This window comes from Myotis daubentonii, chromosome 9 (assembly GCF_963259705.1).
Source record: "Myotis daubentonii chromosome 9, mMyoDau2.1, whole genome shotgun sequence".
NCBI lineage: Eukaryota > Metazoa > Chordata > Mammalia > Chiroptera > Vespertilionidae > Myotis > Myotis daubentonii.
The window spans coordinates 7,190,278-7,207,017 of record NC_081848.1 but is presented as its reverse complement, the minus strand read 5'-3'; the positions used below and the strand labels follow the sequence as shown (position 1 = coordinate 7,207,017).

At 49.1% G+C, this 16,740-nt stretch overlaps 1 pseudogene; it reads left to right on the top strand.

Annotated features, from left to right (window-relative positions):
- The first annotated feature begins 10,810 nt into the window (after positions 1–10,810).
- On the top strand, positions 10,811–14,023 carry LOC132241637 (solute carrier family 45 member 3-like; annotated as a pseudogene).
- Positions 14,024–16,740: the final 2,717 nt, after the last annotated feature.

Sequence of the window (16,740 nt, the reverse complement as noted above, 5' to 3'; positions counted from 1 at the left end):
ACCTGGCTGGAGAACCTGGAAAACCTGGCTGGAGAACCTAGCAAGAGAACATGGACACAGAACCTGGCTGGAGATCCTAACCAGAACTTCACTGGAGATCTGGACCAGAACTTGGCTAGAGGAACCTGGCTATGATGATCACCTGAAGGCTGCCTCCGTGTCATTCCTTCTTCACCGACTCCGTCCACACCTTTGGGGACCCCTGGACCTGCTGGGGGTGGACCCCAGCAACTATCCAGGTCCCTCCATGCTGTCTCAAAGGGTAAAAGATCCTTCTTTTTTACTGCTGCATAGTATTCCATGGTATAAATGTACCACAGCTTTTTTTTATCCACTCATCTACTGATGGGCACTTGGGCTGTTTCCAGATCTTAACTATTATAAATTGTGCTGCTATGAACATAGGGGTGCATACATTCTTTCTGATTGGTGTTTTGGGTTTCTTAGGATATATTCCTAAAAGTGGGATCACTGGGTCAAATGGCAGTTCCATATTTAATTTTTTGAGGAAACTCCATGCTGTTTTTCATAATGGCTGCACCAGTCTGCTTTCCTACTAGCAGGGTATTAGTGTTCCCTTTTCTCCACATCCTTGCCAGCACTTGTCATTTGTTGAGTTGTTGATGGTAGCCATTCTGACAAGTGTGAGGTGTTACCTCATTGCTCTTTTAATTTGCACCTCTCTGATGATCGTGACTTTGAGCATTTTTTCATATGCCTCTTGGCTTTCTGTATGTCTGCTTTGGAGAAGTGTCTATTTAGGTCCCTTGCCCATTTTTTTAAATTGGATTGTCTTCCTTTTGTTAACTTATATGAGTTCCTTATATATTTTGGATATTAACCCATTATCAGATATGTAATTGTCAAATATGTTCTCCAATACAGTGGGCTCACTTTTCATTTTGTTGATGGTTTCTTTTGCTGTGCAGTTTTTATTTTGATGTAGTCCCATTTGTTTATTTTCTCCTTAGTTTCCTTTGTCCTAGGAGATGTATCCGTAAACATATTGCTACAAGAGATGTCTGAGATTTTTCTGCTTATGGTTTCTTCTAGGATTTTTATGGTTTCATGACTTACATTTAAGGCTTTTATCCATTTTGAGTTTATTCTTCTGTGTGGTGTAAGTTGGTGATTTAGTTTCTTTCTGTCTTTCTTTTTCTTTTCTTTCTTTCTTCTTTTTTTTTAAATGTATCTTTCCAATTTTCCCAACACTATTTATTGAAGAGACTGTCTTGACTCCATTTTATGTTCTTGCCTTCTTGGTCAAATATTAATTGAGTGTAATGGCTTGGGTCGATTTCTAAGGTCTCTGTTCTGTTTCATTGATCTACTTGCCTGTTCTTGTGCCAGTGCCAGGGTTTTTTATTACAGTGACTTTGGAGTATAACTTGATATCTTGTATTGTGAACCCTCCAACTTTGTTCTTTTTTCTCAACATTGATGCAGCTATTCAGGGTCTTTTTGGGTTCCATATAAATTTTTGGTGTATATTTTCTAGTTCTGTGAAATATGCTGTTGCAATTTTAATAGGGATTGCATTGAACCGGTAGATTGCTTTGAGTAGTATAGACATTTTAATGATGTTAATTTTACCAACCCGTGAACACTTGTTTATATCTTCCTCTATCTCTTTCTTCAACGTCCTGTAGTTTTCTGAGTATAAGACTTTTACCTCCTTGGTTAAGTTTATTCCTAAGTATCTTAATTTTTTTGCTGCAATGGTATATAGGATTGTTTAGTTTCTCTTTCTGGGAATTCATTATTGGTTATAAAAAGAACATTGACTTCTGAGTATTACTTTTATATCCTGCTACATTGTTCAATTCCTTTATTAAATCTAGTAGATTTTGGTGGAGTCTTTAGGGTTTTCTATGTACTATATCATGTCATCTGCAAATAATGAGAGTTTTACTTCCTCCTTTCCAGTTTGGATGCCTTTTATTTCTTCTTCATGTCTGATCACTATGGCTAGGACTTTCAGTACTATGTTGAATGAGTGGTAAAAGCGGACATCCCTGTCTTGCTCCTTTTCTTAGGGGAAATACTTTTAGTTTCTGCACATAGAAACTAAATATGATGTTCACTGTGGTTTTGTCACATATGGCCTTTATCGTGTTGAGATATGATCCCTCTTTCCTACTTTGCTGAGAGATTTTTAAAAAAAAATTAAAAATGGGTGTTGTATTTTGTCAAATGCTTTTTCTGCATCTATTGATATGATCAGGTGATTTTTGTCTTTCAGTTTGTTTCTATGGTGTATCATGTTTATTGATTTGTGAATATTTTACCAGCCTTGTATCCCTGGAATAAATCCCACTTGATCATGGTGTATGATCTTTTTAATATATTGCTGGATGCGATTTGCTAATATTTTGTTTAGGATTTTAGCATCTATGTTCATTAGGGATATTGGCCTGTAGTTCTCTTTCTTTTTAGTATTCTTATCTGGTTTTGGAATTAGGATAATGTTGGTCTCATAAAAAGAGCTTGGAGGTGTTCCTTCGTCTTGGATTTTTGGAATCATTCGAGGAGGATAGGAGCTAGTCGTTCTTTTCAGGCTTGGTAAAACTGTAGTGTGAAGCTGTCTGGACCAGGACTGTTGTTTGCCAGTTTTTGTTTTTTTTTATTACTATTTCTATTTCGTCAGTTGTTATTGGCCTATTCAGGTTTTCTTCCTAATTCAGTTTTGAAAGATTGTATTTTTTTAGGAAGTTTTCCATTTCATCTACATTGTCCAGCTTGTTGGCATATAGCTTTTTATAGTATTTTCTTACAATCCTTTGTATTTCTGTGGTGTCAGTTGTTACTTAACTGCTTTTCTTTCTGATTTTACTTATTTGGATCCTCTCTCTTTGTTTCTTGATGAGTCTGGCTAGCAGTTCATCAATCTTGTTTATCTTTTCAAAGAACCAACTCTTGATTTCATTGATTTTTTTCTATTTTTTTTTTAAGCCACTGTAATTTATTTCTCCTCTAATCTTTATTATTTCCTTCTTTCTACTTACTCTTGGATTTTATTTTTGTTATCCTTTTAATTATTTAAGTTGTAGGGTTAAATAGTTTATTATTAATTTTTCTTGTTTTTTCAGATAGGCCTGTAGTGCTATGAACTTCCCTCTCAGGACTGCTTTTTCTGTGTCCCAGAGATTTTGGGCTATCGTGTGTCCATTTTCTTTTTTTTCTAGAAAAGTTTTTATTTTTTTCTTGATCTCCACTAAACCATTCATTGTTTCTTAACATACTATTTTGCTTCCATGTGTTTGAGTGTTTTTGAGTGATATTGCTGCAGTTGATTTATAATTTCATTCCATTGTGACCTGATAAATTGCTTGAGATGATTTCAGTCTTTTTGAATTTGTAGAGACTTGTTTTGTGTCCTAACATGTGGTCTATCTTTGAGAATGACCCAAGTGCACTTGAACAGAATGTATATTCTGCAGTATTGGGGTGAAATGTTCTATAAATGTCAACTAAATCCATCTGATCTTTGTGTCATTTAGAGTCTCTATCTCCTTGTTAATTTTTTTGTCTGGAAGATGTATCCAATGAAGTCAGCAAGGTGTTAAAGTCCCCTACTATGACTATATTGCTGTCGGTTTTTCCCTTAAAGTCCTCTAGAAGTTTTCTTATACATTTAGATGCTCCTATACATTTAGTGCATGTATGTTTACCAGAGTTATTGCCTCTTGTTGGATTGATCCCTTTAGTAATATGTAGTGACCTTTATTGTCTCTTGCCTTCATTTTGAAGTTTATTTTGTCAGATATGAATATTGTTATCCCAGCTTATTTTTGTTTCCATGGCAAATTTTTTTTCATCCCTTCACTCTCATCCTGTGTAAGTCTTTTATTCTGAGGTGGGTCGCTTGTAGACAGCATATAGTTGGGTCATGTTTTCTTATCCATTTAGCTACCCTGTCTTTTTGATTGGACCATTTAATCTATTTACATTTAAGGTTATTATTGATAGGTACTTATTTATTGCCACTTTAATTCTGTATGCTTAGGTTTCTCTCTCTCTATTCTTCTCATTATAGCAGTCCCTTTAGCTTTTCTTACAGTGCTAGTTTGGTGGTGATAAACTCCTTTAGCCTGTTTTGTCTGGGAAGCTCTTTATTTCACCATCTATTTTGAATGATGGATATAGTAATCTTGGTTTCAGATCCTTGCTTTTTGTTACCTTGAATAATTCATGCCATTCCTTTCTGGCCTATAGAGTTTCTAATGAGAAATCAGCTGACAGCCTTATGGGAACTCCTTTTTAGGTAACAAATTGCTTTTCTCTAGCTGCCTTTGAGATTCTCTCTCTTTGTCTTTAATTTTTGCATTTAAATTATGATGTCTGGTAAATTGTCTTATCTCCATTTCATTTATCTCTCCTTCTGGAGAATCTCTTGTCCTTTCCACTGGGGCTTGTTTTTTTGTCTCCCCATTTTGGCTGCCTGATTGGGTTTGTGTCTGTGTTTTAGGTAGATGTCCTTTGACTCCCAATCTCGAGTGCAGGACAATGTCAGATGCTGTTTGCTACTGGCCTTGAGTGCCCTGTTTGGAGCTGTCAGCAACCCACAGCTTGTGGCTCCCTCTGCTGGGGCTGGGGGAAAGGACCAAGATGTGTACCAGAGTTTGCTTTTTCTAGCTCTGTTCCCAGGATTAGATTAGGCAAAAACTCAAAGCCTCCAGAGACCTGCCTCTGCCTGTAGTTCTATTGACACTCAGACTTGAATAGCCTCAGGCTATCAACCACAGGGTGGGGTGAGAGGTCTTCCAATAGGGTGGGACAACTTCCTTCCTCCCAGGCAAAAACCATCTGGAAAGAAAAGTTTTGCCACCAGAGAAAGATTTCCTCCACAGAGTGAGGGAGTGACTCAGCACAGGAAACCAGGTGGCTTCCCTCCAAACTCTACCCTCAGACTTTTTAATCATGGCTTCTGCTCACACAGTTCCAGTCCACTCTGCCCTCCCTCTGCCAGAGCCCAAGGTGAGTGGCTACACATCAAATTTTGTGAATTGGCCTTTTAAGAGGGTGCCTGCATTTCCATCCATCTCTTGCTTGCAGACAACAACCCTGCTGCTTTTCACAGCCAGATGTTATGTGTGCACCTTTCTCAGTTCTGGTGCTCTGGGCTGGGGAGCCCAGATTGAGACTTAAGACCCCAGAGTTCTCAGTGGGAAGACCCCACGGCTGAGATATCCATCCAGAACTTTAGCTGCTGCCTATGGGAGCCCAGCCAGCCCTCTCGTATCTCTGCACTTCCTACCAGTCTCTATGGGGTCTCCACTTTGTATCCTTGGTTATCAGGGTTCTCTCCAGCTACTCTTCAGTTGATTTTTCAGAGTGGTTCTTTATTTTAGTTGTATTTCCAGCTTGGTCCTGGGAGCGTGTCAGTGTAGCTTCTACCTACTCTGCCGCCATTTTGGAATCTCGGTTTTTGGCTTCTTTAGGATGAGTCTAAAGTAGCCTTTATCTAGGACATGATCCTTCTTCCCAAAGCCTAACTTTTCTGGTTTCTCAGCTGAATGCTGAGATAATACGTGCTGTGCCAATAAGATCTCTCTGCTTTGGCTGGAGGGGACTCCTGGCACTGGGCGACCTCTAGTATTTCCATTCTGCTAGTAACCAATATCTTACAAGGTTGAGACTGTACCTATGCAATCCAGTTCTTGACCAAAAACCAATAGGAAACTTCTGTTATGGGTTAAATTGTGTTTCCCCTTAGATATACTTTGAAGTCTTAATCCCCAATACTTCAAAATGTGACTTTTATATGGAAATAGGGTCTTTAAAATAAAATTAGGTCATTCAGTTAACCTAAACCAGTATAACTTGTGTCCTTACAAAAAGGGAAAATTGAACCCAAAGACATGTACACAGAGAGAAAGCCATGTGAAGATGAAGGGAGAGATCAAGGTGATACATCTACAAGCAAAGGAATGTCAAAGATTGACAGCAAATCACGGGGTGCCAGGGAAGAGGCATGGAACAGATTCTCCCTCCCAGCTCTCAAAACAAACCAACCCTGCTGATACCTTGATCTCAGACTTCCAGCCCCCAGAACTGTGACAGAACATACTTCTGTTATTTAAGCCACCCAGTTTGTGGTACTTTGTTACAGCAGACCTAGAAAATGAATATACATCCACATATATAGTGAGGACTTTTGGGGTCCTCACTATATCCCTCCCTTCTCCCTGCAGCCAACCCCACGAGTTCCATTTGCTTTCACAGCTCCACACTCTGGTCTTTGTTTTCTCAGCTCAGTAGGATTGCTGGACTCTTCCTGGGCTCCACCTACCTCTGCTGTAACCAGGAAGTAGTCCTCAGCGAGTGGATGCTGGGCTTGCGTTATGTGTTTCCTTTTCTCAGAGATTGCAGTGCACTGCCTGTTGCCCGATACCCAGAAACAGTTGTGTCGTACACTTTGTTCAGGTTTATAGTTGTTTATGGTGAAAGGCAATCCAGTATTTGTTACTCCATAGTGGCCATAAATGACATTTCTGTTCTAAAGTCTTTGAAGTAATCCTCTCAATAACTCTGTGAGGGCAGGTTATTATCCACATGAGTCCCAGACAAAAAATGGAGGCCATAAATAAATAACTTGTCTAAAGATATATCTATAAATGGTGGAGCTATATTTCGAGTGTAGGCAGTTTGGCTGCAGAGTCTATGCTACTAAACTTTAACCTATTACCTTACATCATAGGTGCTCAAGGAATGCATTTTGAATAATTAAATAGATACCGTCTCTTAAACCTTTGTTGGCCATTTACCCTCTGTTCCACTCACACAGGAAAATCCCAACATCACATCAATCCACTGTCTTCACTTCTCCTGCACTCAGACTTTTAAGCATGCTGGAGAAAACTTCCAGGTAGAAGTTATCTGGGCCTCTGAAAATGCCTAATAATTCTGCATTTCCCTAGTCTTTGTCTTCCATTTGCTGTTGGTGCTCACCTCAAACCTCAAATACCTCTTCCCCCTTACTCATTATTTTCAGGAAAAACACAATTTCCAGCTGTGAACTCTCAGCTTCCTACTCATTCCTGTAAATTTGACGTGTATTGGCACCCAGCCTTCTCACAAACAGTGTTTCTCTCTCTATCGAAGGCTCACCCACTTCTAGCTGCTGCCCGGTGTCTTTCTTCCCTCTCACAGCCGAGCTCTGGGAAGTGTTTACACCTGTCTGCACTACCGCACTCCCCCTCACCTGCAGCTCACTCCGCCACCCCAATCTGGCTTCTGTACTTGTTATTTCACTCACTCACTAATGTGGCTTTTGGCTTCACTGATTTCATCCTCATGCCTTCTTTAAATGTGTTTGTTATTCTTTATTAACTTCTTGATTTGGATGCTTAATACATTTTTTTTCTATTTGTTAATATAAGCATTTAAGATCATGAATTCTTCTCTGCTTTATTTGTGTCTTATAGATTCTTAACAATGGGATTTTTTTCTATCGATTTTTAAATTTTGTTTTGTTTTCCTTATTGGTACAAAAGTGTTTAAGAGATAATTTAAAATTAAGTAGCAGTCTTTTGTTTTCTGGTTTTGTAATTAATATCTATTATACTGCTTTCTGTTCAAAGTATGCTATTTTATATTATTTTTACTGTGGGGAAGTTTGATCATTTCTAAGTGGTTTTATATACAGTCAGTTTTTTGATATCCCATGAATAGCTTTTTTTTTCTTTGTCTTTTTTTGTTAATACTTACCTGAGGATATTTTTCCATTGATTTTTAGAGAGCATGGAAGGGAGGAGAGACAGAGAGAAACATCGAGGTGAGAGAGGCACATCGATTGGTTCCCTCCCTACCAGGGCTGGCCGGGGATCAAGTACATACCCTTGACCAGAATTGAACCTGTGACTCTTTAGTCCATGGGCCAACATTCAATCCACTGAGGCCAAACCAGCTAGGGCCCTATGAATAGCTTTTAAAAAGCCATTACTTTTGCCGTTTCCACAGGTGTTGAAAGGAAGGAGGCTTGGGGCCGCTAGTGGTCACCTTTCCCCGGAGGAAAACCACCTGGGAGTGAAGTCACAGACAAGAGGAGCCGAACTGGAGGTGAAGCCAAGGCACCATCTGGCCCCTGGATCCAGCCACGCCTGAAGGCGGTCATGCCTTCGGACTTCCCAGTGTTTGCTCTGAGCTGGGCTTCTGTCATGCACCTGGGGGCAGAGCCAGCCTGTGCTCACCTTCACCTCCCCTCCTGCCTCCTCCGTGACAGATGTCCTGTGGTTGGTTTACAGTGAGGCTGTCTTTTGGCGTGACTCCTCCCTACTTGGAGTAAAATCTGCCTGTATTTGGCTGAAAAAAAAAAAAAGCCATTACTTTTGTTTTCTGATTACAGAGTTCAATATATAAATTAACCAAATTTATAGTATTAATTACACTTTTATTCCTTCTCCATTTTTATTTATTTAGGCAAGTGTGAGCATAAGAAACGGGTGCCCTCAGTGGGCTCTGCTGGTTTTGGAGGATGAGGGGGAAGCTATGGTGGGGAGAGACAGAGAGACAAATATGGGGCCACCCAAAGAGGGGGAACGTTCCCTCAGTGTGCTGCAGCCACAGCCTGCCTGAATAAACATGTATTTATATATTTTTTCCATAACATTTTGGACAAGATTTATATTGTCTCAAGTCTGAAGACAAAGGGTGTGACTGGAAATGTTTGCAGAGGCCAGTGCACCAGCGCCGATGTGGGGGCTGTGCAGGCGGGTGAGGGAGTGTGCATTCGGGGGCCTGGAGCGTCCCTGGCTGAGGGTGTGCCAGTGTGCACAGATGTATGTAGTGGCACCGTGTAGAGAGGCAAAAAACAGTAAAAATCCCAAATGTATATCTTTTCTTATTGCCCTTTCCTCGCCCCAAGTCCTCACTTCCTGTTCCCGTCCCACCCTGTCACGGGGAACTCTAAGCCATGCTCAGCGCCATCTCCCTTCTACCGTGGATGCTGCCAGCCCCTCGGCCCCTGCTGTGCCAGACAACTCCAGCTACAAGTGCTGGTGTTCTTAGCTCCCCGGCTCCCACTTTGCTCACCCTCATGCTCAGACAGTGCCCCCTGCTGGGAAAAGTCGGATGTGAGTCTATGCTTTAGGGTCCTTGGTCTCTGTAACGGCGGAGACCAGAGGGCAGGGACTGGGCCAGCGTCTCCAGGGGAGCAATTTGGGCAGGTTCCCCGGAGGCCAGCTGCGTGTGGCCCGTAACTTCAGTCTTCCCCGGCCCCCAAGGCAGTGTGTGGGGGTGTGTGGGTGTGGTGTGTGCATGTAGGTGTGTGTGCGTGTGCATGTAGGTGTGTGGGTGTGGTGTGTGCATGTAGGTGTGTGTGCGTGTGCATGTAGGTGTGTGGGTGTGGGTGTGTGCATGTAGGTGTGTGGGTGTGGGCGTGGGTGTGTGTGTGTGGATGCATGTGTGTGTGCATGTGTGTGTGTGCATGTAGGTGTGTGTGTGCATGTAGGTGTGTGGGTGTGGGTGTGTGCATGTAGGTGTGTGTGTGTGCATGTAAGTGTGTGTGTGTGTGCATGTAGGTGTGTGTGCATGTAGGTGTGTGTGTGCATGTAGGTGTGTGTGTGTGCATGTAGGTGTGTGGGTGTGTGTGTGTGCATGTAGGTGTGTGGGCGTGGGCGTGGGCGTGTGGGTGTGGATGCATGTGTGTGTGCATGTGTGTGTGCATGTAGGTGTGTGTGTGTGCATGTGGGTATGTGGGTGTGGATGCATGTGTGTGCATGTGGGGGTGTGCATGTAGGTTTATGGGTGTGGGTACATGCGTGTGGGTGTGTGCATGTAGGTGTGTGGGTGTGGGTGCGTGTGTGGGGGTGAGTGCATGTAGGTGTGTGGGTGCGTGTGTGTGGGTGTGTGCATTTAGGTGTGTGGTGTGGGTGTGGGTGGGTGTGTGGGTGTGGGTGCATGTAGGTGTGTGGGTGCATGTGTGTGGGTGTGTGCATGTAGGTGTGTGGGTGCATGTGTGTGGGTGAGTGCATGTAGGTGTGTGGGTATGTGCATGTAGGTGTGTGGGTGTGGGTGGGTGCATGCATGTGGGTGTGTGCATGTAGGTGTGTGGTGTGGGTGTGGGTGTGTGCATGTGGGTACTTATGTGTGCTCTGCACCATGAATATGTGGGCTGGAGGCGTTCTGAATAACAAGGGATCTGGGTAGCAAGATCTGCCCGACGTGAAGTAATCTCCCACACTCTTACAAATGTACATTTTCAAAACATGAAAACCATAATAAATGTTTTGAATATTTTAAAAAATTAACCTACTGAGGAAAATGAATGGAGGGAGCGGTTTGCTCCATATGTTTTCCACAATTGTTGCTGCTCCTTCCCGCTCACCCATGGGACACGCGTGAATTAAGCTTTGTTTTTATTTCTCTCCTCTGCCCCCGAAACAAGCCTGTTCATTTTTTCCTCCTTCTCCTCCGGCGCCTGCGTGGGGAATCCCTTCTTGCACGATGGGTGCAGACAGGCGTGGATGGGTGTTGCTGCATACAGTGTAGGCACTGGGACCGCCCATGCTTCAGTGGTTGCTAAGAAACAGAGGAAGCCTGTGTGCCTCCCTGAGAACGGGCAGGAAGTGTGAGACGCAGCCTGTCCTTACCATCACGCAGCGCCGGCCGGGGCAGCGCCGCGAGTGCGGTGGAGAGGGGTTCCTTTGCTCCCGGGGGAAGCGTGGAACTAGGGCAGAGAGAGAGATACAGGCACGGAGGTTGAGTCAAGGGGATGTCCCAACACTTGCTAAGCAGCAATTATACAATTAACCAGATCACACAGTGTAATCTCAGCAGGTGCCAGCAGCCGGGGCAAATGCCAGCCCCCATGCCTGGCACCAGGTGGGCCGCCCTCCAGCCTGCTCCTGCCCGGCCTCCTGGTGAAGTTAGACTAAGCGGTGGAGATTTGATGCCCCGCCCGTTTGAATGGGACTTAAAGCAGAAATTGAGTTTGGTTAGAGAACAAGCGTTTCCTGCACACTCGGCGCACAGCATCTGTAGCTCGGCTCAGAGCTCCTGTGAGTTCCAGACTTGTGTCTGAGTCAGATCTCTCAGGCTCCCTCCCAACATGCTCAAAACGAAACCACTGTTTCTCATCGTCTCATCCTCCTCACCCCGCAGCTAAAACTGTTCTTGTCTTCCTGACTTTAGTACATATTGTCCACATCCAGTTGTTAGGGCAGATTCTAGGATCGTGTGTTGGGTGGGGGTAGGGTGTAGTTCAAAAACGCTGAAGATTAAAAGCCAACTAAGCGCCTGGCCTGTGTGGCTCAGTGGTTGAGCGTCCACCAATGAACCAGGAGGTCATGGTTCAATTCCCAGTCAGGGCACATGCCCTGGGTTGCAGGCTCAATCCCCAGTAGGGGGCAGCTGATCAATGATTCTCTCTCATCATTGATGTTTCTATCTCTCTCTCCCTCTCCCTTTCTCTCTTTGAAATCGATAGAAATATATATTTATTTATTTTTTAACCTGGAGATTTAAAATCTGCCAGCTGACGCACATGAGGGCAGGGGGAAGCCAAGTCGACCGTGCTGGCCCCAGTGACAGCCACTTGCCGCAGCCAGGATCTGAGTGACATGTCCCCACCCAGGCCCTCCCCGGCAGCAGGCGTTCAGCCTGGGCTGAGAAGCTAGCCTGCATGGCGGGCTGGCAGGAATGGGCTCCCGGCTGAGTCCTCGGCAGTCTGTGGCAGCCAGGAGAGGCCTGGTGTCTGGCGTGGGGCAGGGATGAGGCAGTTCTGGAGTGAGTGACCGGGTCGGAGTCCTACCCGCCTGGCCCACCACGGTCCAGAGAGTGTGGGGGAGCCACATTCTGTGGCATCGGGAGCCCAGCTCCTGCTGGTCAACCTGCTGAGCTTCGGCCTGGAGGTGTGTCTGGCTGCAGGATCACCTACGTGCCACCCCTGCTGCTGGAAGGGGGAGTAGAAGAGAAGGTCATGACCATGGTGCTGGGTGGGTCACCACCTCCTCCTGGTCCAGATGCATGCCACCTGGGCATAGGGCAGCAGTGCCTCTGCCCAGAGAGCCGCTTGGAGGGAGAGGTGGCTGTCTGCTGGGGACAGGGGTGACCCTGGGCTGAGCGGGTCCTAAGAGGAAGAAAAGGGTACAGGGACATGCCCTGGTCCCCACTGTACCCCCGGCCCGGCATCGTGACTGGCTCCTAGGAGACAGCGTAGGAATGGCCCTCCCTTTCGCTGGCCCTTTCTAACTTCTCTCTATCACCTCTCACGCTTGCAGCAGGCCTGCGGGCATCTGCGCCACCGAGAAGAGAATGGGGTCTGTCCGTCGGCTGAACCCGGCAGCTGCACACTAGCTCCTGGGCGGCAGGGTCAGGCTCTCCCCTCCAGGGCCCCTGCTCACCTGGGGGTCAGGGCCGGGCTCGGCTGCAGATGAATCCTGCGAAAGCCGCAGAGGAAGTGGCAGCCTCGGGCGACTCCCAGGAGGAAGGGGCTCTGCCAGGACGAGAGGCTCTGGGTCCGACCGCCTGTCGCGGCCCTGCCTGCAGCCCTCCTAGCCCTGTGCCTGGACACGAGTGTCACTCATCAGTTGCTCCATGCCTCGGTTTCCCCGTCTGAAAAAGGGGCATTAGTGATCCCAGCTGTGAGGAGTAAATCAGAGTCCCTGAGTACTCAGCTCGGTGCCCAGGACAGGAGCGGTCCTCCCTGTGAGAGTATCACGGTCATTTCCGTCCTTCCCAAGGAGGTTGGTTCCCTGCCCCTGCCCCTGCCCAAGGGCCCCAGCCTCTGGCTCACACTACTTGCCATTCTTGCGGGCATCTGTCCAGGGCTGGGCCTGGTCTCAGTCCCGCTGCGTGGGCGCTGCCGGCCCTGGGCGTGGGGCTGCTGGACGCCTGCGGCCAGGTGTGCGTCCCTCCTCCGCAGGCCCTGCTCTCTGACCTCTTCCGGGACCCAGATCACTGTCGCCAGGCCTTCTCGCCTGTGCTTTCATGACCAGCCTTGGGGGCTGCGTGGGCTGCCGCCTGCCTGCCACTGACTGGGACGCCGGCGCCCTGGCCCCTGCCTGGGCCCCCAGGAAGAGTGCCCATTTGACCTCACCGTCCTCACTGGCGTGGCAGCCGCGCTGTTTGTGGCCCAGGAGACAGCTCTGGGCCCAGCCGAGCCAGCAGAAGGGCTGTCGGTCCCTCCGGGCCACCCACTCTGCCCGTGTGGCATTCATGACCTTCGCGCTGTTTTGCATGGACTTTGTGGGTGGGAGGCTGTACCGGGTATGCCCAGGGTTGAGCCAGGCGCCGAGGCTGGGAGACACTGCGATGCAGGAGTCCAGACAGGCAGCCCGTGCAGTGTGCCACCTCCCTGCCCTTCCCTTGGGCCATGAACCAGCCGGGGCAGCAATTCTGCACGGGGGCAGTCTATCTGGCCGGTGTGGGGCCGCTCCACGTGCCTGTCCTGCAGTGTGACTTGGGACCACCTCGGCATCACTGAGCTCACCTCTCCGCCCGCAGATCCTACCCCGTGTGCCAGCCTCCCTCTGCCACCAGGAGAGGCAGGTGTTCCTGGCCGCCTGCTGAGGAGATGCTGGAGGGGGTGCCCGTGCTGGCAGCCGATGGCCAGCTTCCCGCTGGGCCCCAAGGCCGGGTCTCCTCCCCCCGTGGACATGTGGGTGCTGGAGGCAGCGGCCTGCTCCCTCTGCACCTCGCCATCCTGACAGTGCCTTCCTGCTGCCCCAGGTGGCCCCGTCCCTGGCTCCATCGTCCAGCTCGGCCAGTCTGTCACTGCCTGTCAGCCGCAGGCCCGGGTCTGATTGCCGTTTACTTTGCTACATGGGTAGTAATTGACAAGAATGACTTGGCCAAATACTCCGTGTAGAGTACTGCCCACCCACTGAGGGAGGGCCTGCCTCACGGGGTCCCAGCTCCCCCTGTTCCAGGCTCCATAGGGCTGTGGAGCTGGCTTCCCAGTGTCTATTGCTGCCCAAGTGGTGTGGCTCTCTGCTGCCACCCCATGGCGGTAACGTGCATAGCGGCACAGATAGGGCTTCCCTCCCACCTCTCCTGTCTTCAGGGCTGTGGCTGAATCCAAATGGGCCTAACACGGGAGAGAAGGGCTTGACTAGCACCGTGCAATGAGATTCAGGACTCAGATGGGATCACCCACGCTCAGGGGTAAGAGCTAGGGTGCTGATCCAGACATACCAAGAGAAGGTCCTTGGGGAGCTGGGTAATTCAGCCGCCAGGGCTCCCCTCTCCAAGCCCCCATATCCTGTAGGTCCCCCCAGTGTTGCTCTAGTGTGAAACTCCTCCACAGGATTTGAAAGTATGGGGGCAGGTTTCTGAGGGGAGAGGGGACACTGCCTGGCCCACAGTCCGCCTTTCCGCGGATTCCCCCTGCCCTGTTTTATCAGGACAAGGCTCATTGCCCCTGTGTCTCCATCACAGGGACACAGGCCTTTAAACATGTTTAGGGGTGACATCCCCACCGCCTGGGTCCCCTGAGGTGGCTGGCTATTGGGCTAAACGTGACCAGAGTCTCCTTTCCTGGGGTGATTGGTCTGGCCCCCAAACTGCCTAAGCCAGAAACTCTGCTCACCCCAACTCCTCTTACCCAAAGCTGGGTGAAGGCGGAGGCTAGGGCTCTGGTCTCAGCAGCCTCCCTGGGTTCCCCTCCTCTTCTACCCTCCCTCCCCTCCCCCCACCCCCCCTCCCCCGCCCTGCCCCACTCCCCTCTGCTTGCTCCAGGGCTGGGCTGAGGAAGGAGCTGCTAACCTCCCACCTTTTCCCACTGGCTTTACAGCCTCTCTTTGGGGCTATTTCAGGACCAGAAGCAGCCAGAGTGGCTCCTGGAACCTCTGACTGTCTCAGCCCCCAGGGCATGTCTGTGCTGGGGGATCTGGCACAGACTCTCAGGAGCCCCAGGCTAAGGGGGGGCATATGGGGGGCTGGGGGGGCAGGGGGGGTAGCTCCATTTGCAATAATGTCGTATTTATTTAGCGGAGTAAATATTTTATACTGTATGTGAGCAATCAGAGTATAATTAAAGGCTTCTTCCATGTTTTTTAAAAATAAATAAAAATTAGGCTGCTTTCTAAATATTTGCGAGACCACCGTAGCGGGGGGATGCAGTGCAGTGGAGCAGAAGAAACCAGAAACCATTCTAGACAAGGCAATGCCCCTGAGAAGCTGGGGCGGGGGTGGGGCAGAGGCTGGTGACTGCTGCTGGGAGGGAGCTGGGGCGGGGGTGGGAGGAGGCCCTGTGGCGGAGGTGCATGGCCGGCTGAGGGCAGGAGGGCTCAGGGAGCGTCTTTCCTTGGCTGGTCTTCACCCGAGTGTCTGAGGCCGGGGCATGGCTGAGCCTGCGGCCTTCGGGAAGGGCTGGGGCATGGCTGAGCCTGCGGCCATCGGGAAGGGCTGGGGCATGGCTGAGCCTGCGGCCATGGAGAAGAAGGGCCCGGGGAACCAGACTGCTTGCTCTCTCCTCGGGAATCCATGGCGCCTGCCCTCCGTCAGGTGGGCTCTGATCCACAGCTTACCTGGGCCGCTTGGAGTCGGGCCAGAGTCCCTTGGGTGATGAATTCCTGGACGACGTCACTCTTAAATCAGATGCTGGTCTCCCTCCACCCTGAGGTGGGTTTGGGGTGGGGTGGGGGTGGCCAGACGGCTGACTCGGGGGTGCTGAGCTGCCTGGCAGGAAGGGTTCAGAGACACCTGATGGTGGGTGCACGGGGGACCCCCTCAATGTGCCTGAGGTCTCCAAGGTCAAGATTGTCTCCTGCCAGAGAGTTAAGAGCCGTGGTCTCTGAAGGTCCTGGGCAGGCAGTCTCCCCTGTCCCCAGCAAAAGAAGCTGCAGGGGCGCCAGCAAGTGTAGGAAGCCTTGGTCCAAAGTCAGGGTGCCCCCCCCCCCGCCCCCATGGCTCACTGCGATGGGGTGGCTCTCAGATTCGCCTCCAGGGAAACTAGTGCTAGGCAGCTGGACCGTAAAAACCAAATAATGGGTGTGTTTCCATGATTTTCACAGGAGAATACAACCCAATAGCTAGAATGTCCCACTAAAATGTTCTGCTATCACATTTTCTTAAACTCTTGATGTCAACCTCAATTTGTCTGCCACCAGACTGTACAGATACACCCCAAACACGGGCCACCGTGAGGCAGCAGACCCCAGGACCAAAGGAGCGGGCAGAGCCGGCAGCTGGGCCGGACCCCTGGGCCCACCAGCTCCTCCCCTCGCTGTCTTGCTGTTTACCTGGGAAGCCCCTTGCCAGGGTCCCAACACCACGGATATTTCGTGTCAACCCGGTTTCTCCCTGGCTGGAGAGAAGGCAAGACAGGAGGGGGAGGCCACACACACTGAGCAGGCCCTACATTTCCCCCGCAGCCCCCGCACTGCCGAGCAAGTTTCCTGAAAGACAGCTGGTTCTCAAGAAATATTTGCTGACGATCTTCGGAGCGTTATAGGTGGCCTCGCGGGCCACCGCGCACTTCAGGGAAAAGTGCTTGGGATCGGGAAACCGTGTCGGCAGGAATGTGGCCAGCTTCCTTCTCTGGCAGTTGGCAGGACAAAGCTGGCCCTCTAAACGCCACCCTCCCCAACAGGCTCTCCTGCTAACTCTCCCCTCCCAGTGCTGGGGACTGTGCAAAGCGGTGCTGAGGCTGCTCTGCAGGCCAGCGTCCTAATCCTGGAGTGACATGCCCGGGGGTCTGCTCCCTGCAGCCTCCCCAAGGCGGTGGAGAGAGTAGAGCCTGGGAAAGTATGGCCCCAGAGGCCAGCTTTGGTCCTGCTGGTTTAGAATGGCCCTGTC